Below are 24,208 nucleotides of genomic sequence, written 5' to 3' on the forward strand. Positions count from 1 at the left end.
AGACACTGGAGATGGAAAAGACTTGAGGCCCCCTTGAGTTCTTCTCCCATGGCCAGTGCAGGAATGTTCCCTACCAAATGCTTTAAAGGGCAGTTGTGTTTAGGAATCGCCAAGCACCTGCTTAGATTCCATAACAGAACACTTATATTAAACAAGAAAAACAGCTGCTCCCATGAGCACTGGCTTAGCCCATGTGCATATAGGATGCTGTAAACATGCCTTAGGGGGTTGTACTGGTGTCCATCACCTTAATGTCTGAGTACAATATAACAATGGTGCACCACGCATAGTTAACAAGTGACCTGTCCAGCCTAGGTTTCAGAGACCTAATTACTTGGTTTCAAAGCACTAAATACTGAATCTGCAGTTAGGTTTACACACAAGTATGTATGCACAGGGAGTTAAGCATATTCTAAGGGCAGAATTGTTAAGAGTCACACAAAGTAGGTGTTTTGATGCAGGGAAGTTGTGTGTTAGTATCTATAGAAACCCATGGGGAATTGGCATGTGTTATGGAGAGACAGTGTGTCCTAGTGGATAACACTCTGGACTGGGACTCAGATGACTGGGGTCTAGTTCTAGTTTTGCCACTGACCTGCTGGGTAACCGTGGTCAAGTCACTTCACCACTCTGTGCCTCGGTTTCCCCATCTGTAAAATGAGGATAATGATGCCTCTTTTGTAAAGCACTGTGAGATCTACTGACGAAAAGTACAATGATCTATTATTATAATTCTACATCTATAATTAGAGCAGTTTGGAAACATTTTGACTTTTTTTTTATGAAACACATCTGTGAAAATGGTCAAAAAATATTTTCCTGCTTTCCACTCCGTCCTTACAGCTGGTCAAATCTTGTGTAAAAAAATTTTTGGCCAGCTCTTTTGTGGGGAGATAATCAGTGTTGTGCATTTAAGCCTGAGGAGATACACAAATGTAAGGAGTGTGGTTGCTACAGACAAACCAGGCCCTGGGGGGGCTGAGTGTTGTAATTCAGGCTCTTAGGCGTTTGCTTGTTTTCTTCTCAAGAGCTGTGAGGAGAGGTGGGTGAACACTGGAGGAAACGATGGGCAAATATTTTCAGGAATTCTGAATTACTTTTCAGTTCAGCTGCCTTCATTCCCCTCTTTGTTTGCTAGTCCCACAGATCCATCCCAATCTGTGTTTGTTCAAGCAAATGCTGGGTAATGGCTGCTCTTTCCGTGAATACCTGGATTCACATGCAAACAAGGGTATTCCTTACTTGTGAAGGAACAGCTTGCCACCTGTTTGTAAAGTAGGGTCATCCAATCAGGGAGCAGAAACAGGACTGGTCACAGCTCATAGTGAATAATCAAGACAGTCAAACGGCAATGTGCTGAACAACACATAGGTTGAAATCCCTTTCTGACTATCTGAATTCTTACATGGTGCATCTGTTTGTCTATTTGTTGAGCAATTAGGAATTAAAAAAATCAAAGTCCATTTGCAAATAATTTGCAAACAGAAAGCAAAGCTATATTCATTGGCTAAATTGTTTGTTACTAATAGTTTCCCATCCCTAGCTATGAGCAGTAGGTCTGCTACAGCCCATTCTCCCTTGATTCGCGCCTGATTTGAGCTGAAATTTGTTCCATATCCATGAAGCCTTACCTTCAAGGTATCTAAAAGATGGACTGAAGCTCCACATTGAGGACCATGGTCCATAACTTCTCTCCTCTGGCACAATGGAACTTTCCACAATAAGAGTAAAGTTCATCTGTAAAGGAGACAGAGCTTTCTTGGGGACCAGTCCAAGACTGTGTAATGAAGTCCCCCAGGAACTAAGGATCAGCACTAGCCCCACCTTCTGCTCAAATTCAAGGCATATTCCTTTGATCTTGCCTTCTCTAAACTGGACACCACTTGAGACGAGGACTTTGTTTCTATGGTGATGCACTTAGTCTGTTAGGGAGGAGGCGAGTATGTCCTGAGATACACTACGGTGTTTTTTTATTACCCTGCACGCTGAAGGTTTTTGTAAGCCACTGTGTACATATCTGAGGGGATCTACTCTGTTCACAGAGTGCGCGCATTTTGTTAGCGCTAACGTGTGTAGCACTTTCCATTGCGTTCTTCTGTGGTGGAGGAGAAGTGGTGATAGTGACGATATGGGTCATGAGGAGGAGATGCAGTGAAATTTCTCTGCTCTGTGCTGCAATTTACCTGTTTAAGCATCCATCTGGTCAGTGATTAGTCCTTTGGTTCTGCTCATCTGTGTCCTTTCAGCTCCTTTTAAAATGAACCTAGATTTTCCAGTCTAGAGCTAAATGTCCCCAGCAGTGGAGTTTCCTCCATTGTAGAGCCTCTTCCACAGGATGATGGGCTTTGTCAGGGTGCTTTCCCTGACGCTCAGCCTTAATTTCCCCTTCCTTAGCTTCCTCCTCTGACACCCTTCTAAATAAATCCCCTCCTTCCTTGGTCTGCCCTCTCCAGTTATGCTTGGGCTGTTATCATGCCCCCTACCTCAAGCTATGTAGAGTTAGCGCTTTCCATCTTTTCTCATAAATTATGTTCTCCCACCCTCCAATTTGTTAGTCTCTCTCCAGTCTGATGCTGCACTGAACACAGTATGCCAGAGCGAGGATCTCCATTCCGTGCTCCAGAGATGGCAGCTCTACCAGATAAGGAGCATGGGAATCTCTCCACTGCTCAAGCCATGAGCTCCACTCAGCTGAAAGCCCTTTGTTGATCTCACTTAGGGTGCAGAGGCCAACAGTTGAGGGACAGGGGATTGATCAAATTGGACACAGTGAAATTTGGAAAAGAGGATGTTGGTGTTCACCAAATGGAATATGGGGTCACACATGAACTCCCCAGCCTTAGACTCTGCAGTGTACCAAGTTCTGTTTAGCAAAGCACTGTCATTCTCAACTGCACGGCAGGGTTAGAGCCCCGGTTGGGCAGGTGCATGCTGGGAAATGTAGTCCTGGGGGGGGAAATGCACTCTAGGGACTGGTTAAAGGTGAGGAAGGTGTAATGATCCTAATTTCCCACTGCCCTTGAAGAGAAAGAAGAGAGCTTTCTTGCTCAGGGCAACAGCTCTCCCCCTAGAGGGTATGAATCCCCAAGAGGGGCTGGCTCTGCCTTCTGCAATGAAGTTTATCCTCCTGAACTCTCACTGATTCCCGTCATTCCATGGCCTAAACCGGTCCATTATTACAGGGATCTCAGTCACTCCCTAGACAGTGAACCAGACCGGAGTCCTCCTGGCCCCTCATGCTGCAGGGCATCAGCAGCTGATTGCTGGCTTGGGAGGTAAATGGAAGGGGTCTCATTTTCCGCTTGTGGAATAGGAATGTACATTTAGGGACTTGATGTGTGTGAGACGACGGGGGAGGGGGATCATATCTTTCTCTGAAGCACCTGGCATCAGCCCTTCTCAGAGATTCAATATGATCACTCACCTCTTCCAGTACGGTGATGCCATGGCTCCATTCTCTGTATGGAAACACAGCCACAGGCTGATCCTGACCCCAACAACCTGCCACTGCATTTCCTCCTGATCCCAGTGGATTACCACCCCACCCTCGCCAACTGGTAAATTCTTCCACTCCAAGGGAAATATTCCCCTCAGCGCTGTGCTGTGTTTGAGATGGTGACAGCTCTGTTCCCATGTATCAATCGGGTCACTGTTGCAGGGGGACTGAGCTCAAGACTTTCCCATGAAACAACATTCTCCAATCCAGGAGGAGTGGAGGTGGATCAGGAAGACGGGTCATTATACAGATTCAGGTCCCAGCTCCTGCCCAACATTAACACTACAGGGCACCACTGTGGGGTGCTGCATGGATAAAGGTGATGCCCTCTAGGTGAGACATTAAAGAGGGATGTCTTCAGCCAGCCACCCCAAGGAATAGAGAACAGGCAGGGTATAGCCCAGATTTTGTGGCCAGCAACCCCTCTCTCAGTGGAGTGGCTGTGATGTCCCAGGCTGGGTGAGAGCTAATACAGAGTGCAGAATGACTCCTGGAATGGCCACCATGGGCACTGCTCTTCTGCCACCTTCTTCATTGCTTTGGAAAGCCCTGGGGTTCGCTGCAGTTGAAATGTGTTACAGGAAAGCAAATGCTATTCATGGGTTATTCTTTTGTCTGTTGTTTCTTCATCCTCCCACTGCTGCATGGACGACGCAGCCGCAGCCCCACCAGGGGCTGCAATGGGATGCAATGGGAGTAATGCAGCACCATCTGACAGAGCTCCGCTGCGTGGGTGATTCAGTGCCCTCATTCGGTGCTCTGACGCCAGGGTGGTACAGAACTCTTGCAGAGCTTCACTGCACATTACGTGCAGCTACCTCCCACTGACTAGAGCTTTGCTGTATTGGTCAATGAGCTGGGGGAGCAGTGCGGCCAGATGGTCTCTTGGGGAAATGGCATTTTCTAATTAGATCTGTTTCCTCAAAGGTCCCTTTAAGGTGTCCATTCTCCATGGGCTCTAACAGCTCTGCAGCTGGCCTGGCCTGTGATTCTAGGCAAGGCCTGGAATATCACAACGCATGGGTGACAGTTCACCCAAACTCAAAGGCCTCTTTGTACAGGCCGATTCCTATGCCCTCAGGGGAAGGGACATTTAGGTTTCAAAGCATCGCAAGTGCCTTTGAGTGACTGCAATGTCTTCTGCTGCTGAGGGCCTAATCTGAGGGCCTAATACAAAATGGCACCCATGCTGTGAAGAATGTCACTGCCTGAAAGGCCCAGAGCTATATGGGCTACTGATGCCCCAGGCAGGGGGGTTGTGTGCCTGCCTCTCTCTACAGTGACAGTGGCTGGAGCCCAGGGAACTCTCAGAGCCTCCAGGAAGTTTCCTGTCTGACGTCCTAGCAGAAGCATTGGGTCCCCAACCGCTGCCAGTCCTAGGCTTCCGGCAGGGGCTCCAGCCTGGAGCCCCCCTCTGCTATCAGCTCACCAGATGCTTTTTCAGGATACTGTGGTAAAACTGTGCAGGGCACAAGCTGCAATTTGGGGTTTTCTCTGGTGTCAGCCTTGAAGACAAATTGGATGGGAAAAAAATGATGCCCCTGTCAATGCCCATTAGTCACTCTTGTTTTCCTCCTGTGCGTGCAGAGAAGAAGCAATGGGTCCCCCAAGCGGCCGAAAGTGGGTGGACAGTGGGGGGGTTGAATGTCTGGAGGAGCTTGGCCAACGGATGCCCTGGCCGGAAAGGGGTAAGATGTTCCCAACCTGTTGTAGTCATTAGCTTCTTGAGTCAGATCAATTGTGTTGCCCCCTAGTGGTATAACAGGCTGTATTGCGCCATCTGACTCCCCGCTCGGATGCATTTCAAGCATTTGGGAGAAAGAGGAGGTGTGAGCCCACCCTTTAGCACAGTAGGCCATGGTATTAATCACAGAGTGACTCCAGGCTTTACCAGGAGGTACACACTACATCCCCCTGGCCCCAGGTGAGAAAGTACCCCTGATCCAGTCCCTGGGGCATGCCAGGATCCACCGTAACAGAGTGTAGACGAGTAGGGTCCAGGCAGGAATTCAATGTTCATTCTGTCTTAATGGCCACTTGCTGCAAAGAGTACTAGTGTTACTGGGAAGGCAATGTTAGCCTGTAATACTGCATGTTTCTGTAGCATCTTCCATTAGGAAGCATCTTACAAAACACAGGCTATGGCCACACGAGGAGCTCAGGATGTGATTCCCAGTTCGCATAGACATACTCGCGTTAGCATAGACAGTGATGAGCGGAGGCTTGGGCTAGCCACTCTGGGTACAAACCCACCCACACCCCATGGGTATGTAACTGGGGTACCAAGCCTGTACCACCACTGCTTCTGCTACCACAGATACACTACTGTTTTTAGTGCGCTAGCTCTCATTGGGTGTGTCTATGGGAGCTGGGAATTACCCCCCCACCTCCACGCGTAGACGTAGCCTAAACTATGTGGGTCATGTGACCCCACCCCACAATGCAACCCTTCTGTGGTGGAACGAGTAGTGTGGGAAAAGCAAGGAAGAACCCAGTATCCATTTGAAACTGGAGGGGCAAGTTAGGGCGGTGGAACAGGATTGCCCTGCTAGGAATGTCTGATTGCTCTGGAATGGTGCACTCTCAGAACCACCATCCCACCTCAGCCAACGAGTTAGACTGAACATCCTGGGGCTGCAAAGCCGTTCGGGTTCATTCCCATTCCTTGCACCTGGGCCGGACCTGGAAGGGTCTATTGTCCTGCCCATATGCTGAGTCCCATTCACATCAGTGGGTGCTCTGTGCCTACTCCTGTGACTGGGGCTAGTGCCCTACAAGTGCTGAGTCCTCTATCCACTGAGCAGCCAGAGGGATCTGCTAACAAGTAGAGGCCTTCACACTATGTCAGTGCATGCTGGGTTAGCCTGAAGCCCCAGGAACACAACTGATTTATTGGGGTTCTCCGCAAGCTCACAGCCCACTGGGACTGGCTTGTTTCTTCTCTGGGTGGAATCAGATTGGGAGGCAATCCATGGCCAATTCTTCCTCTCCCCCACAACTTCAGCAGCTGGGGCCCTACACATCGCAAGGCTGGCCCTTAGGTCATGGAAGCTGCAGAATGGCAGTATGGGTAGAAAAGCTCCTTCTATCTCGAGATCAGCGAGGAAGGGAATGGGGTGGGGAGCAGAGAGAGCTAGGGGCCTACCCCAGACCCCAACACCCATCAAACAGTGTCCAAAATACAACCAGCACTAAGCCTGAATGGCAGGAGAACCTGTCAGAGCTGAGGGCCTCTGCCTAGAGGCTGAGTTTAGGGACAGAGAGTTTGCTCCGTGTTGGGGCTTTCTGCAGACTGGGAGCTAGTTTGTATTTGCTATTGAACTCCTTTTTACTTGGGGTGGGGGCTCTATCAGGGGAGTTCCTGGTTACCTTTGAAAGAGGAGAGGAACTGACTTGGTGAGGAAGAGACCTAAATCTGCTGTAAATGCAATGGGGCAAAAGTAGCTAACAATGCCCTGTGCCTTCATCGGAATCACCTGGCTGAACTGGGGAAGGTCTCTGGGTTACCTCTGGATCATCTGCATGTAAATGAAGGATGAGCGAATCCAGCCTGCAGCCTGCCCCAGGGGTTTGGTGCGCGCACCCTGTCCTGTGTCCCTGGACAAGGGCATCTCCTTCAGCAGATGCATCTCTTAAATCCAGTTGGTTGGAGGAAGGTCAGAGTGATGGCACTGGCAGGACTTTCTAAAATACTCCCTGAAACTTCCCCCACCCTCTCCCTTCCCAGCCATTCCGCCTTGTATTGGGAACCTGTCAGATCTGACAAGCTGAGCTGGGTAGGTCTGGAGAGACCACCAGGGAACCCTTACGGCAGGTGCTGCAGTAAGTGATCCTGAGGTTTCAGGAGGTGGGGGTCTGAGTCACTAGCAGTGCACTGAGGGGGGAGGGGGCGGGGTTGCCATCTTTCAGAGTTATTACTGAGGCCCTACCCATTTGTGGTCATTAAAGATCCCGTGGCACATTTCCTAAGAATGGCAATAGTAATCCTGCTACCCTGGCCAAACTCCAGCTTCAGTAATTCCTGCCCGTGCTGACCAACCTGGCTTCCCTGGCAATTTCTAGTGGGAAAGAGTGGTTTTTATTTCCTCTTCAGAACTGTAGTCCGAATGTTCCTGTGTGGTGGTAAACAGCTGCTGTGTTTGACCCTAGAGGTGGCTGCATGGGTTGGGTGAGTGATCCCTGTGCATAGTGTGTGCGTCAAGTGAAGTTTGGGATGAAATGGCTCTACAAGTGTGAAATATTATGTGACAAAAGTTAGACTGTCTCCCCAGCTCTGTAAAGGGAGTCATGGGGAATATTGCTCCCCTATTTTCTAACAGCTAGCACTGTTATGCCATGTACCAGCTTCGCTTCTGAAAGTCATCGGCTCTGTGAAGCTGGAAAATGGAGCTGTTCTCCATGTCGCTGCTATGGATACATTTGCTTGCTTTGTGTTAAGAGCAGCACTAATTAATGTTACTAAAATTTCTCTCACTGTATTCCCATTACATACAAGGATCCCCTTAGTCCTGGAGCAGGAACCTAAAGAATTATCCACCGCCCAACGCATTTACAAAGCAGTCATTTTCTGGCCACTAGATGGTGCCATACAACTGTTCTTTACAATTCATGACTGGAAAGGGAACTCAGTGGCTAGTCTCAAACCACAAAGGCACTGGGGCTCTGCACAGCCATCAGGAACATCTTACAGGAGAGGGAGAGAGAAGGTTATGCTGGTATCAGGGCTGACCAGATCTGGAATGCTGCCGATGATCTCGGGGCAGACAATCTTTCTAACACCTGCTCCTAAATATTCTGTACCAGAGGTGGCTGCATTATAGGGATAAGGGATGTGATCCTTATATCTATATAGATATTTCCCAAAAAAGGCATTAGAAGAACATTATTAAAATTGCAGAATTTGGGTGCCTAATTTGTGACTTGATTTTTCAGAGAACTTAGTATTAGATAGTCCTTTATATGTTCAAAGCACAGCTCCCATTGGCTGCTCAGCACTTCTGCAGATCTGAACACAGGATATCAAGTCAGGCACTCTGAAAATGAGGCACACCAAAATCAGTGGCCACCTGTGAAAAGTTTGGTTTAAGTGACTTGCTCAGTATCACATAGGAACTCTGTGGCAGAGGCAAGGATAGAATTCAGTTTTCCAGGATGGCATTCAACTGCCTTAGCCACAAGACTCTTCCATCTCTTCCTGCTATATCCTGCCTTGTTCACAGCACACCTTCCAACTTTTGCAACAAATAAGGCAGGGGTCCTACAGACAACAGCCTCCTTCACTCATCCCCAGAGCATGGTCCATCCTGTGGACTGAATGAGGCAGCGATCCTGTGGGAAAGATAGTACGTGATCATGCAATTCAAGGTGGTCTCAGAATGTATCCTCCCCCAGGAGTGAGGAACGTGTCATAATCCCCACTTCACAGGTGGGGATACAGCCACAGAGAGAGGAAGCAACTTGCCCAAGTCACCCAGTGACTGAACTGGGAATCAAATGCAGTCTCCTGCTCTAGCCACTAACCTGCACTTCCTCCCAGAGCTAGAAACAGAACCTGAGCCTCCAGACCCCGAGCCCATGCTCCCAGTCAGTCTCAGATGAAAGGCACCAGAGAAGTGTTAGAACCTCCCAGACTATGCCCGGAAGTGTTAACGTGACAAATTCACCTGCTCTCTGGTGAGGTGCATGTGGAGTGAGAGATCTGCCCAGAAAGAAGGTTTATGCTCCTCCTGGCTCAGGCTTAGTGAGAAGGAGGAGGCCATGAAGAGCTGCTGGGGGTGGCAGCAGCTTGCCTGGCTGCTCTGACTCAGGATGGGCCTCACCTTCCCTCACTTGCTGATAAGAGGCCGCTTCCAGATTAAAGGCTGTAGCAGCTCTTACAGTAAGTCACTGTTAAAACAAAACATGAGAGCGCCACTCAGGGGCATCTCTCCAATGAATGAACTCGTGCTTGGGCCCATTTCTTGTGGGCGTGTGGGGAGCCTGAGCAAACACAAAAGCTGCCCCAAGACAGGTTCAGCAAGACTAGGGCTTTGTCATCTTGCTGGGAGGCCAAGGCTCTGACTTGTTCATCCCTTGTTCTGACCAGTGCACTTGGCAACACAGCTGGGGCTGTCCCCACCCCCCTATGACGTGGCCAGTATGCACAGCAGTGTGGTGGGGGGCTCCCCCACCCCCAGTTGTGGTGACCGTGTTTGAGTTATTATTTCTTTGACTGAGTGAGATCTCCAGGGCCCACTGGGTTGGGTGCTGCTCAGATACATAGTGAAAAGAGAGTTCCTGTCCCCAAAGAGTTTGCAGTCTTTTGATCTCAGACTGGTTTCAGAGCTGCATGAAGATGGCTCCTGATGTCAGCCTCCCAGCCCTGAGCCTGCCGGACACCAGCCATTGCTGGAGATGCTCTTGGCCCAAGGATGATGGGGACATAAAACCATCGCAATGTTGGGTGGGAAGGGACCTCAAGAGGTCACCTAGTCTATCCCCCCACACTGTGGCATGACCTAGGCATGGAGGTGACCACATTCAGCTTGGGGCCAGCAGCTGAGTTCAGTGGGGGGAAGGAGGTTGCTTTGGGCATGTAGGATAAAGGGCAAGTTTGGGCATGTGCGCAGAAGCCACAAGCATCACCGTGGTAGGCATGGGAATGGCAGCTGCGCTCTGCAAGGAATGGGAGCAGCAGCTGGCATGGGGGTATCCCTGATATGCACTAGACAGAAGCAGCGGCTGGCACAGAAGCAGCAGCCCGTTCGCTTCACAGGACAGAAGCAGCCGCTGACATGGGAAAGGCGGCTTTGCTCCACGTGGGATGGAGTGGGAGTGATGGCTGCAGGGCCGGTGGGATGGAAGCCTTGCTCCTGGTGGCGTGGGTGCCTGTGCTGAGGTTGGGGCCAGAGTTCACTGAGAGATCACAGCTCCTCGCACTCAGGCCATGGCTCTTGCATTTGGATGCCTTCTGTTTTTCTTTACCACTGAGGCAAATTACAGCCCTTTCAAGTCAAGCCCTTCTGGTAGCAAAGTCTGCACGAGAGAAGCACTAACCATAGCAGCCCACTGGGGCTTGGCTCTAATTGCCTGTGAGATGCTAATCTGCTGGAGGGTCTCAAGTGCTCCTTTATCTAAGCCCTTCCTATCCCTCCCCCTTTCCTTCTGCCACTCTGCAATTCCCCTGGTGCATGCCTCCCAACTCCTCTCAGCCTCTTCATGCAATTTCTTTGAGCAGCCTGTAAGTAGAATTCCCAGCCCACAACAGTTTGTGTGCAGACAAGCAGAGACAGAAGGAGCCCTGTTGCAGCTCCCACCCCAGTCTTGCAGGTTGTGTGTTTCTGGAGGCAGCAGCAGAAGTAGCAGAATGGAAATCTCTTTCCCCTCTAGCAAGTGCAAACAGCTGGTCCTCTTGCTGCTGTTTCTAGAGCCAGGCAGACTGAGCTCAGGCAGCCCCGAGTGCAGCCAAAGGAAAGAAGACCCCTCATTCTTGCAATCTCTGGTGGCCATCCTCCTTCTTCCCCAGAAGTGATGGACTGGGGAGCTGTAGGCTCTACTACCTTGTGCTTGATGAGCAGCCAGCCCCGGAAGAAGTACAGGATGTCCCAGGGGAGCAGCAGATGGAATTCAGATAGGTCCAGAAGCAAACCAAGCTTGTCCAGGGCTAGGAACCCGATGGACTGGCTTAACTTGGTGGAAGCCAGCGTGGTGTCCATGGCCTCAAGGCTGCAGGAGGAGAGCAGGCTCAACCTGAGCTGCCTGGAGGAGAGACTCGATTCCTTGGTGGTCCTGCTACTGGGGATTCTGTCTAGCTGCAAGCTGTCCTACAGCGATTCTGTCCCAAAGATGTCTATCCAAGGTGAGTGCATTTGGGCTCTCCACTTCCCCATTAGTTAGCTGCTCTTGTGCAAATAACAGCTAGTGGTATGACTGAGCTTCTGTTCCATTTAGCCAGTGCTGGGAGAGCAAAGATACGGGCACTTTTGGGTCTGATTCTACAAAACCTCATTGGTTTTGTTTGGGTAAAGCCAGTATTAGTCTCTGAACAACAGGAGTACAATCAGAGCAGAAGCTATTGGGACTTCAGACTCCTTCAGCATCCAAAGGCAGTCTGATCAGGAGGCACTGGGCCAGGCAGATCTACTGACCCTCTCCTATTATCTGTGTTCACTTTCGGCCTGTCTTTCTTTCTCCATCTTAATTTTTCCCTTCACTCCCCCTTCCCACTCTTTTTTAATTTTTTTTTTTTTTGCATGACATTTTGCACTCCTCTTGCCTTTGATGTCCTGACATCCCATCACTTCATGTCCCTGGAAGAATTCCAGGTGGTCAGACGCCTTCATGAAGACAAATGTCTGAGAGTTTCACTACTGACATTTATAGCTATCAAGTTTTCTGATTATGTAAAGGGAATAATTCTCTCTCTCTCTAAGCCCCTAGCACAATCTCCCCACTGTTCTGCATTTCCTCAGCTCAGTCCTCCACACACTGCCCTTCTCAGCAGACATCCTCACTTTTTATTAACCCAGAGCAAAGAAGAGACAGAGAGAGAGAGGGACAGAGGGGAAGAGGATAAAGGCAAGATGGTGCTATGAGCAATGAACTAGCTGCCCAGGAGGAACTAGACTTTTACTTCAGGAATTATTCTGAGCAAATGCTGGTAAACCCAGAAGAAAGCATTTAGAATAGAAGTAGTCTCTTGTCAGCCAGGTATCTGGAAATGCATGGCACCTACTGCCAGTGCTGGTCACAAATACATTTTCAAGAAGCTCAAATGTGTCAGAGAGGAGTTTTAAGGGGTTCCAGGAAGGATTCTGGGGCTGGACAGGGTCACCTGTGAGGAAAGATTAAATGAGCTGAGTATGACTGGTTGGCTAAGTGACAACCAGGGCAGGGAGTGGAACATAACTGACAGCTGGTATTTGAAGGCTTGAAACTCGAGGATGAAGAGGAATTGTTTAGGATGGGCCACAAAGTTATACCTAGCAGGAAATGGGCTGCAACTCAGCAAAGGAAAATTTTGGTTGAATATGGGGGAAATGACCTACTGGCAAAATCTACTAGGTTGTAGAATGGTCTTGCAAGGGAAGTGGTGGAAGCTCCTTCCCTGGAGACATTTCAAACTAGACTACTTGTGAGCCTGAAAAATGTACCACAGAGGATTCTGCATTGGCCCCTGGGACCTACTAGGGCTTTTTCATCATGAGTCATTTCTCAGATTCTTTGTGTAGGCAGATGTGTCTGTCTCTCTCTAGACACAGATTTGCAATCACTCTCTATGTATATTACACAGACACCTCTTCACTCCGCATGTAAATGATGACTGTAAGTCATCAGACTGGTTTGGTGCTGGGGATAGCTTTTCCTGTGACACATGCTTAAAATGCACAAATCAAAAATACGAACCACTAAAAGATGCCAGGTTCTTCATACAACGAACGCTGTCCATTTCCTTCAGCTCCAGCTGGAACACAGCATGCTGGGATGTATGTCATCTCTGCAGCCTGCACCTTTTCACTAAAGATGAGTAGTTGCCATTTGCCCGTATTAAGCTAGTTAAATGTGACCAGCCCTTGTGTATAGTTTGGTTACATCTGCTCTCGGGTATGGAAAATGAACCTCTTACTAGGTACTTATTCCATGCCAAGTTCTCAGAAGGTTTCCACTAACGGCTGGTTTTAAATGGCAAGCACAACACACGTGTAGCCAGATTTTTAGAAGTGTTCATCACCACATCCCCATTGAGCACAATGGAGGTTTCCCCCAACCGCCACCTCCCACTTCATCTGCCCCCTTGCAAATAATGGGAGCAGATGGATGCTGAGCACTTCTGAAAATCTGCTCACTTCATTAGGTGCCTAAATGGGAGTGGAGTTCTTGAAAATCTGGCCCTTAATGCTTCATGTGAAGCGAGTTGGGGGTGTGTGTTGCAGTCCAGTAATGGGCAGGAGTCCATACCCCCCAAACCACCATCCCAGTTGGCATTCATTGGCAGCCCCAGGGGAGGCCAACGGGGGCATGGATCATGGTCAGAGGGTGAACTCTAGCTCCACATTGCAGAGGCCCATCCAGCTGAGGGTACCCAGCTGGAAAGCGTACAGCTGCTGCTGCTTCCCCTGCGTACTTCTGCAGGAGCCCCCAGCAGCTGCCCCCGCAGGCCCCTGTGCTGGCACACCATTTGCTTTAATAGGGAAAAACTGTCACAAACCAACTTTGCCGATGGTTGGTCAAAGCCCAGCCGGGCGCTGAGCTGCACTTGGACACATTCCCTCAGCCCGTGCAGCTCCGCTGGAGCTTCAGTTGCTGATGTTGAGGGATTTCTCCCTCCTCGGCCCTCACTCAGTGGCTCTTGGTTTCAGCAAGCAGACACCGCAAGACACTGGAGACAAAGGAACAGCCACAGTTGGCACTGAAAGGGATGGGGCAGGTGTGAGCCCAAGGTAAGGAGATGATGTGCAAAGTAAGCCCCACAGAGACTCTGGGAACTACACTGCCTACCTAAACTACCCCCCATAATACCAGTTAGCTATGACATCCTCTGCTTCCTGCCCTAAACCACTGTGCAGTGTTCCTGTGTGCTGTTTATCAGCTGTCTCACTACACTCCAGAGGTGGCTGCATTTTAGTGGTGGATTAAATTATTCCTGTGTGTGTACAGTCCTTTGGGATAAAGTGTATCATATTAATTAGTGTTACTGAAACCTTTCTTTCCTGGGCAAGGTGGAGAGATACAGCCAGAGACGTTGCTATGTAAACCTTCCCTTTTATCCCCCAGAAGATATTTCAACTCCCCATTGCAAAACCAATGGGCCTAGCAGTTCATGGAGACTTTAGTCTGGGCATAGAAGACAATCTCCTTCCCTGGATATTCCATGCACCCAGTCCAGTCAGGGTGAGAGGAGAATCAATGGGTGTAGTGACACCAGGGCAAATACTAATTCAGGCTATAAATTAAACTGAGTTTGGAGAGGCTTGTCCTAGTCCCCACTTGTCCACAGTAGAAAACCTGTGTGACCCAACTCTTAGTGTCTCTGAAGGAGCAGGCCATGAGCTGGAAGAGCTGGGGATACTGTGGACTGGAATCAAGGTGCATTGGCAGAGCTGTGGGGGGTCCCAGGACCAGAATAGCGAAGAGGGCTGTCGTTCAGGACAGAGGTGCATCAACAGAGCTGGGCTTGCTCCTAGGACTGGAATAGCTCAGTCACTGAAGTGGCCAGGAGGGAACTTAGGAGTTTTCACAAGCCAGGAGAGAGGGGAGGGGAGAAAGAACCGAGGGGTATGAACAGTGGGGTTTTACAGTAAAGTAGATGAGTCCAATGGCTGCTGCTTTTGCAGATTTAGGAAGAGAACGCAAGGCTGAGAAGCCACCAACACCTCTGGGTAAATATAGGGCCAGCCACTTTGTCCCTCCACCTTGTGTTGAGTGGAGTGAGTGACCTCCTCACAGCACATGTCAGATCTGGGAGCACTTAAACCCAGAAACTACCCCTATGGCTTCAGTCTGAATTGAGCAGAGCAGAGGCCAGGTCTGGTGATCTGAGCGCAAAACTGAAACCAGAAACTTGTGGGTTCCACTCTCAGCTTTGACACTGCCTCCCTTCCAACCTTAGGCATGTCACTTCCCCTCTCCGTGCCAGTTTCCCATTTATAAAGTGGGGGTGATAATATTTTTGTGCATCTCAGGGTGTGTGAGGGTAAATTAGTTAACTTTTGCAGAGCCCTGTGGGCCTCATCACCATTTACTGCAGAACTCGCTAAGGGGGAGGGGCTGTAGGGAGGAAATCTCCCTAAGGTTCCTCTTGTGGTGTTACTCCCACATCATTCAGTCATGTGTGGCTGCCCCCAGCGCCTGCAGAGCAGCTCCAACTGTGCCTCCCTGCTGGCTCTGGGGGCTCTGCGTCCCTTTCTGCTCCCTGGCACCATGGCTGAACAGAGACATGATAGAGCCATGTTTCCAGACCTCCCCCACCCCCAGTTCCTCACAGGATCCCCATAGAAACATGAAAGGGCTTTGCCAAAAATGTAACGCATCAGACACTGTAGCCTTTTCACTGCAAGGCCTTGTGAGTTATTGGTCTCTATGTTGGCTGCTCCTACTGGACTCCTCTAAGAAGTCAGAGCAGACATTCCCTCAGGACTGTGCTGAGACCCACAAGCAAAGGACCCAGGGCAGTGGGATCTACACCATCCAGCCCATCCCACTCCAGCATCCTTTCGAGGTAAGAGCACCAGCTGCTGGGTTGGGCTGGGTCTCACTGGATTATTGCGATAGTGACACGCACCCAGGCCGTGCTAGGTGCCCAAAAGCACCAGGCTCACAGGGCACAGGATGGATCCTGTGCACAGGGATGCTCCATACTCTCAGCCCTCCCCACCTCTTCTTGTGGGAGCATTTGGTCGTTTGTCCTGAGCTGGAATCCTGCAGCCTCTGCTCTATCTTTGTGGCATCTCACACTTCGTGTTCAATCGCATTTCATTACACGAGGCCTACACCGGGACACCTGGCAGCTTTGCCCTCCAGAGTGCCGAGCTTCCCAGACTGGGAGCAGCACTGAGGCAGCCGGGAGGTCTGTTCCTGAGGGAGGGAGTTTGGGGATGCAGCCTGCTCTGTGGAGAGAGTGAACCCAGGTTAGGAGCAGTACTCAGGGAAGTGAGCTGCCTTCTGCCAGCCTTAGCGTGAAGGGGATCTCACTGTGTCCTGGGGCCTCTGTGGAGGGATAGCGATCCCAGAGGAAGTGCTTCCCTCCCTGACTGTGATAGGAAGGTGTTAGGCTCCTGCTGCTGCTGCGTAACCTGCCATCCCCTCCCACTGCAGGCATACTGTGACATGGTGACCGATGGAGATGGCTGGACTGTGTTCCAGTGCCAGCAGGATGGCTCCCTGGACCTTACCCGCACCTGGCAAGAGTACAGGCTGGGATTTGGTAGCTGGCAGGGTGAGTCCTGGCTGGGCAACAAGCAACGGCACAGCCTGACCCTGCTGGGTCAGCATGCCCTGTGTATGGAGCTGGAGGACTGGTTTGGCATCCAGTGCCATGCCACCTACCACAAGTTCAGGGGGGCCAGCAAGGCCAACAAGTACCAGCTGATGGTCTGGGAATGCCAAAGCAAGGCCAGCAACACCCTGAGCTACAGTCGCAGCTACAACCACGACCACAAGTGTTTCATCACCTGGGACAGCAACAACGACAACTACCCGCATAGGCAACTGCAGTGCATACTGTGGGGCCAGCTGGTGGTTCGACTCCTGTCTAGCAGCCAACCTCAATGGGAAGTACCACCGGGGATGGTACAGTGGGGTGACCAGCGGCATCTCCTGGGGCACATAGTATATTCTGACCAATAAGAAGACCAATCAGAAGAACTTGTTCAAGAAGGCAAAGACGAAAACAAGGCCAGTCAGCTTTAAATGGCACTTACAGTGGGGCATATGAACTCCTAGGGGGAAAGGAATTGCTGAGTTGGGAATTAGGAGAATGGGATCAAACTGGTCAAAGGGAAATGTCAGAGCTATCAGGGAAAAGTTCCTACTGCTGAGACCTGCTGGACTCCGTGGCTAAGGGAAATGGTGGAAACGCTGTTGCTTAAATTATTTCAAGGAGGAGATGCCTTGGAGAATACAGTTCTGGGAACTTTCCCACACTGAGGCCAGGGCTTTTCCAGCTCTGAGAGATAGTGATGTACACAGTCCTTCTGCAAACCCAGCTTCCTTGGCACCTACCCGTCCTTACTACCCTTCTCCCAGGCCAGGGCTGTCTTCTTATACAATTCCTTCCCCACCCTGGCATTCCTTTCTGTGGCTGGACCTTTAAATTGGGCAGTGACAGACAGCTGCAACCCTAAAGGAGCCATTTTGCAACTGGAGGCTGTTTGCTGCATCTCTGTCTTCCAGCTGGTGAGGATCCTGAACTCTGGGTAGGTTTGTTTTCCTCTCCTCATTTTTGGCCAATTCTTACAAATAGATTTGGTGGGAGCCAAAAGCTGTACTGGACTCTGGTTTGTAAGGAGTCTCTGATGTATTGTGAAGTCTTTATAGCCACGGACTATTGTCAAAGGTCTAAGGAGCCCAGCCACTGCTTTTCTTTGGGGCTTAGCAGGCAGGGGATTGAGCCTTGAGGATCATTCAAGACTCCTGCCTCTTGCTTGTGATAGCCTCCCTGAACTTTGAGAGTCACAGGCCTAGCGTATCCAGCTCTGTCTACCTTGAGCCTGGATATAAAGCCAAAGGGTCACTCCTCTGGATGAGACCCACTCTGTGAGGATATGGATCAATATGTGTCTATGGTCTATTTTATACCTGAACTTAAAACCTATCTTATATCAATAGCAGTACTTGCATTAGCAGTGAGTCAGTCTGATTCCTCCCCAGAGCTGGGGCCAGGAGCACCGGATGGAGCTATAAAGTTTCCTTTTTGCTCTATATGGGCATCAGATGTCCCAAGAGCACTTTTCTTAAGAGTTGAGATTTCCGTGACCTGCCTAGACAAAGATTTCCCCTCTCCCCACTAATGTGCTGTGCTCCACTCTGCAGGTGGCTGCATTTTGGGTGGGTGATGTGACTTGGTTTATAAAGTGCACTGGCATTTGCTTACATCCTGACTAGGGAGTGATTTGGGTGGTAGAAAGGAAAAAAGGGTCCTGCTGTAGTCGCTTTAATCACCAGCCTGTGGAAATGGGTTGGCTCCCCCCAGGAGACTGTTAGTTACCGCCACCACCCTGCAATCAGCTTGATACTCTGCAGCCACCGCCATGCCTGGCTTCCTGCAGTTCTGCTCCTATTTATAGCTGCCTGTTTGCAGCCAAGGCCTCCATTAATGAGCAGAGTCTGAACGCTGCTCAGCAGCCTCAAGTGCTGAACAGTAACCCCTTGGGCTGGAGAGGGAAAGACACAGCATGCACGGTCCCTTCTGCGCGGCTTTGATCTCTTGGACACTGAGAGCTCCACTCTACAGAAACAGTTCCCTCCTGAGAAGGATCTAAGATAGCTGGGGGGAAAAGCCCAGCGCAAAGTCAGGGGGCCATGGAGTCTCTTTAGGGGTAGCCAGTCAGGCTAGTCGGTGCAGAGGCAGCACGAAGTGGATCTGCCAGAAGCCCACGCGACAGGGCAACATCTCCAGGGGGCAGCATTACAAACCCTGTGCCTAAGGGGGGCAGCTTTCTCCATCTCAGGACCTGCCCCCCTTGTATTACCCGCTTAGTGGCATTGGATGCCACTCTAATCCAGTCCCTTTCACTCTGCTACCCAGTGCCACTCAAAATCGGATAACCAATGTGTCCTGAACCCTGGCACAGAATATGCTCTATCACCCTGCTTTCCTTCAAAGCCTGCTTGCCTGGGAGTGTTGGTTACAGAATTCTGTACTTTTACTATCTGTAACAGTCCAGTGTGGAATTTTTCAATAGAGGCTCCTAATAATAGCATCTAAACTTGACTCACTGAGGCCAGGAGCTTATATGGGAGCAGGGAGTAGAGCGGGAGGGCAGGTATAGGAAGGAAGTCAGTCCTTATGAGATGAGATAATGTGAACTCAAGGTTTTTGTACTGGCCTGGGAGCCAGGCATCTCCTGGGTTACAAACCCAGCTCCCCCACCCTGTGTCTGTCCCCTCTCTGCAAGAGGAGGAGGAGAACTACCTGCCTTCCAGGGTCTGTGAAGAATTTTTGTAAAGATCAAGGTATTATTATGTCATTTTTTGCACAGACAAAACAGTAAGGGGCCATCACACTCTATTTATGGGGTATCCAGCTTGTATTATGATGGAAACAGGCGCTTGTTTGAGTCTGAAATATTGTTTTCCTTCCCCTGGGGGATTCTGCATTTTCAGGTCCTGGCTGGAACATAAGGGCTCTCCTATTTCTCAGACAGAGCCCAGCAAACAGTGTGGGTAAGGGCAGGGGCTTCTCATGGGCACCTTTCTTTTTGACACCAAGCTCCATGTTAGCTGGCCTGATTCCCCCTCCTAGGGGCCAGAAATACATTTCCCCACCACCATCACCACACTCTCTCTCTCTATGTTGCAGATGGGCAGCATGGCAGGAGGTCCAACTCAGAGCAGGCTGCTGTATTTCACACCCTTGCCTGGAGGTTGAACTGACTGGGAGGGGAGGTGGCACTGCAGATCCTTCTGATAGAGGGGCCTGGAATGTGGCCTAAGCTAGCAGCCCGTCCTCCCCTTCCCGCACTCCAGGACTCTGGCTATGAGGGGGGACTGAGCTGTGAGTCTGTTTCCCCCTCCCTTTACCTGTCTGGGAGAGGCAGTGCTTTGCACTCCACTCTGCTTGCCATGCAGCCTGAAGAGCACTCCTGTCATTGGCACTGGGTAAGGATCAAAATCAAGGAATCTGAGAACAGGGGCTGTTGTGTTGGGTCCCAGGACTGGAATAGCTGGTGTGGGGCTGTAGGTCAGGACTGAGGTTTGTTAATGTGTGTGGAGTCCTAGGGCTGGAACAGCAGATGGCTTGGCCCATCAGTGTTAACATGCCCTGATGGTGGGTGCCACAGAAAACCCCGAGAGAGGATGCTCATAAACCAGCCTGCCTGCAAGAGGAAAAGAGAACTGTGGCGAAAGCTAGGGACAGGCTCTCCAGGGGTTATAAACAACAGAGACTGGAGAAACAATGCAAAAGTGATTCAGGTCCCTTGCCAATGCCCTGTTTATACTGAGCCAAGGGAGCCTCAGATAGCACAGGGACTGCAGCTCCCCTCTGTGCAGGTTGGGGTCAAACTCCAGAGACAAGATCTGACAATCCTTGAGCTGGCTGCTGTGCAGTCTGTTTGTCCAGGGTTTTTGGATACAGTCCCAGTTTGGGATACCCACAGGCTACGGCAACACAAGGCAGGGTTATTTGTGAGATTAGGCTCCATGAGATGTGAATATACTGTAATTACAGAGATGATGAACAAGGACTTCAAAGTGAGGTGCAATGGGGCTGGGTGTGGGCTCTGCATAGAAGGTAGTGCTGCAGGGCTGGCCTCCTCCATGCTGCCCTACAGCCCCCCTCTGCCCATCGATGAGGGCAATAGCTATATGTTGTCTAATTAGCACCGTGAGAAGCCAGCTGGCTGAAGTAAATTATAACCCTTCAGGCATTGATAGGGTGGAGGAGCTATCAGAACTAGCAAAAGAACGAGGAGTCCTTGTGGCACCTTAGAGACTAACAAATTTATATGAGCATAAGCTTTCGTGGGCTAAAACCCACTTTATCGGATGCATGCAGTGGAAAATACAGTAGGAAGAGATATACACGCACACATACAGAGAACATGAAAAAAAATGGGTGTTGCCATACCCACTGTAACGAAAGTGATCAGTTAAGGTGAGCTGCTATTAGCAGGAGAAAAAAACCCTTTTGTCGTGATAATCAGGATTATCACTAAAACTGGGTTCTTTTCTCCGCCTGATAGCAGCTCACCTTAACTAATCACTCTCGCTATAGTGAGTATGACAACACCCATTTTTTTTCATGTTCTCTGTGTGTGTGTGTGTGTGTGTGTGTGTATCTCTTCCTACTGTATTTTCCACTGCATGCATCCGATGAAGTGGGTTTTAGCCCACGAAAGCTTATGCTCAAATTTTTTTAGTCTCTGAGGTGCCACACGTACTCCTCGTTCTTTTTGCTGATACAGACTTAACACGGCTACCACTCTGAAACCCATCAGAACTAGGAAGCCCTAGCACCCCACCTTCTGTTCCTGGTGCAATTAGGAGAAATCCCTGAGGGAGAACAAAGAGGGCAAAAAGACAGAGGAGAGCATAGCCTCAGGAGGCCTACAGAGGAGAGAGAGAAAAGGACACAGAGTTTCCTCCTCTCATTCTAAATCCAGAAGCTCTTGCCCAGTTTCAAAGCAGCAGCCCGCTCTCCTTCTGAATGCTCTCTCTGTCCCTTCCACCTGCAGGAGGCTGGGATATGTTAGGGCACATTTCAGAGAAAAGTGTGTGTCAGAGAATGTCTCCCCTCCTCAGCAGAAAGCTCCTGGCCTGAGGCAGCCTTCCCTTGGTCCACAGTTGCAATATCACCTGCTTCCAAGACAGCAGAAGGGGAGGGATTTTAGAGAAGGTAGAGGGGTGAATAATACACTTTCTATGCAAGTACTAACCCTCTGCCCTTCTCAGACCCTTCTGAGGATCTCGAAGTATTTTATTAAAAAAAAAAAAAAAATTAAGCCTCACCATATGTCTGTAAAGTAGATAAGGGATGTGCAGGGTTTGCTACAGCCACCTCTAGGCAGGAACACCGCAGCTATTTAACAGCTCTCTACAACATTTTAGGACCAGAAGTGCAGAAAAATCTCTCAACTACAGCTGCCAAGGAATTCTAGGTAGGCTGAATGGACTAGGTCACTAAGGCACTTACTGTAATGCCACAGCATCTTTATTGACTCGAACCTTAATTTTTTCTGTCCCACCTTTCTTCTTTCCAAGTCGGTACTGAATGCCAGCTGAGTCAAGACCATCCTTACTCACAGGGTTTTCTTTAGAACGCTCCCATCCATGTACTGACTGACCCACCCTTCACCTACTTAGCTTGGGAGTAGATAGAATTGCAGCACACAGCTGGAGACCACACCAGAACTCCTGTAAGGATATAATGTACTCTGGGCTTCAGGGGCAGACACCTTGAAGATCCATCAGCAGTTGATTGCTCCCTTGCATTTGATAGGGGGAAAAGGTCACAGATCATCACAGTGGTCCCTTCTGGCCTTATAATCTATTAATCAAAAAATTCAAACTGGACATAGCTCTTTTACCCAAGCTGCTGTCACTCCTTCCCTCCCTAACAGGGACCTGTTTAAAAGCTAATTTCAGTATGATCTAGGATTAAATCTTCAAATACCTTTAAGTATTTATCACTTTTAAACTTGGATTTGGATTCCCTCTTGGTCACCTCAGGAGAACAGGGAGCAGTGTGGAGGGCAAAGACCCAGCTTTTGCAGCAGCAGGTGCTGACTCTGGAGGGACAGAGGTTTTCCCTTTACACAGTGCTGTCTAGCTCTCCACATGGGAGATCTACAGAGGAACAGTGAAAGACTCCAGTGGGAACTGCACTGAGCCCCCATACAGGAAAGAGGGCCTAGAGGAACAATTCAGAATACAAGACCTGAGAGGATTATTGCAGCATCCTTAATTTGCAGCAAGGGAGATTTAGGTTAGACATTAGGAAAAACTTCCTAACTGTAAGGGGTAGTTAAGCAGCGGAACAAATTACCTGGGGAGGTTGTGAAATCTCTGTCACTGGAGGTTTTTAAGAACAGGCTAGACAAACACCTATCAGGGAAGGTCTACATATAGCCATGCCTCAGTGCAGGGGACTAGACTAAATACCTATCAAGGTCCCTTCCAGTCCTACAGTTCTGTGATTTCTATGATGGATCATAACTGATCTGCAATGGCCAGTGATGGGTTGGCCTAGAGAGGAAAGGGGCATTTGTCAGTCCTGTTGCTTTATAAACATGTAGCAAGGTTTCTATTCCCCTGACTGTAATAAGTGAACAAATGACTGCACAGAAACACATATCCAATCACTCAGTATTGTAAATGAATAGAAAACTCTTTGCCTTCTGGGGCTTTCAGGATGTGTGTGCAGACAGTGTGGCACCAGCCTTGAGAACTTTGGTGTGGTACTGGCAGGCAAACTGTCTGCAGCCCACACTTGCATGACTTCCACTGTTGGCCTGTTGTCTGGAACAAAGAAAAATGTGCACACAATAGGGTCTCAGGGTGCAACTTATGAGCAATGCCTGCAGAAGGGAGAGACCTAGAAAGTGGGACAGGAGCTGGGGTATGTGTAAGGTGCACAGAACATGTTTTCTATCTACAGAAGCAGGCCAGTGTGGGGAGAGAGAGTATGTTTAAGGCAATTCTCTCTCGCTCTCACCCCCCCCCCCACATTCCTTTCTTAAGGGAAAGTACGTGACTGGTGAGGGAATCTAAAGGCTGAAAAGAACCAACATGCTTTTATCGGATCTATCTTTGCAAAGACAGTCTGGGTGCTGGTGCTAGGTGAGGCAGTCAACATGGAAAGGAACCACCTCGAGGGAGGCTCTGGAGGGCAGGAACCTGTCTTTGTGTGCTAGTATTAACGGGCCAGGCAGCTAGCCTCCCTGGGCTCATTGTTCCGGCTGAAAAAGGCCCAATGTTGATTCTGGGCAGGTTGGAGAGCCTGGATTGAGCTGTGGGTAGGCCTGGGCCTCCTGCATGACCCCCCTGCAGTCTGGCTTGGGGGCCTAGGCAAGCTGAGTTAGTGTTTGAACCAAAACAATGGCACCATAAGAGTAGAACTGAACCAGGGTGCGTGGGGCTGCCCTATCCGTCCTCACCCCAACCTCCCAGCCCACCCTTCCATGGGCACTCAGCCCCCTGCAACCCAGAGCCCTGCGCTGTGGGCCTGAGGTGTTGTAACAGCAGTGCCCTCTGGTGGGCAAACTCTGAGTCATGCCTACTCAGCCTAACCCAGAAATGTGGGTGGTGACAGTAAAACCAAGGAACCCAGAACCTTGACACTCCCATGCAGGTTAGTTGAGGCTCAAACTGTTCCCCTGTGAAGAGAAGCTGCTGCAGAGCAGTTCTAGGTGAGGAAGGCAAGACGGCCCATAGCTGCCCCTTGCAGTGGTGAGCCAAGCCTGACGGGGTGGCAGGGGAAGCAGAACAGTTTAAGAGGGCCAGGGTAGGAGCTGGAACATGGCTAGGGCTGAGTTTAGTCCCCTATTGGCCATTGGGGGAAAGAAGAGGGGCTGC

The sequence above is a fragment of the Eretmochelys imbricata genome, chromosome 7 (assembly GCF_965152235.1).
Source record: "Eretmochelys imbricata isolate rEreImb1 chromosome 7, rEreImb1.hap1, whole genome shotgun sequence".
Taxonomy (NCBI): domain Eukaryota; kingdom Metazoa; phylum Chordata; order Testudines; family Cheloniidae; genus Eretmochelys; species Eretmochelys imbricata.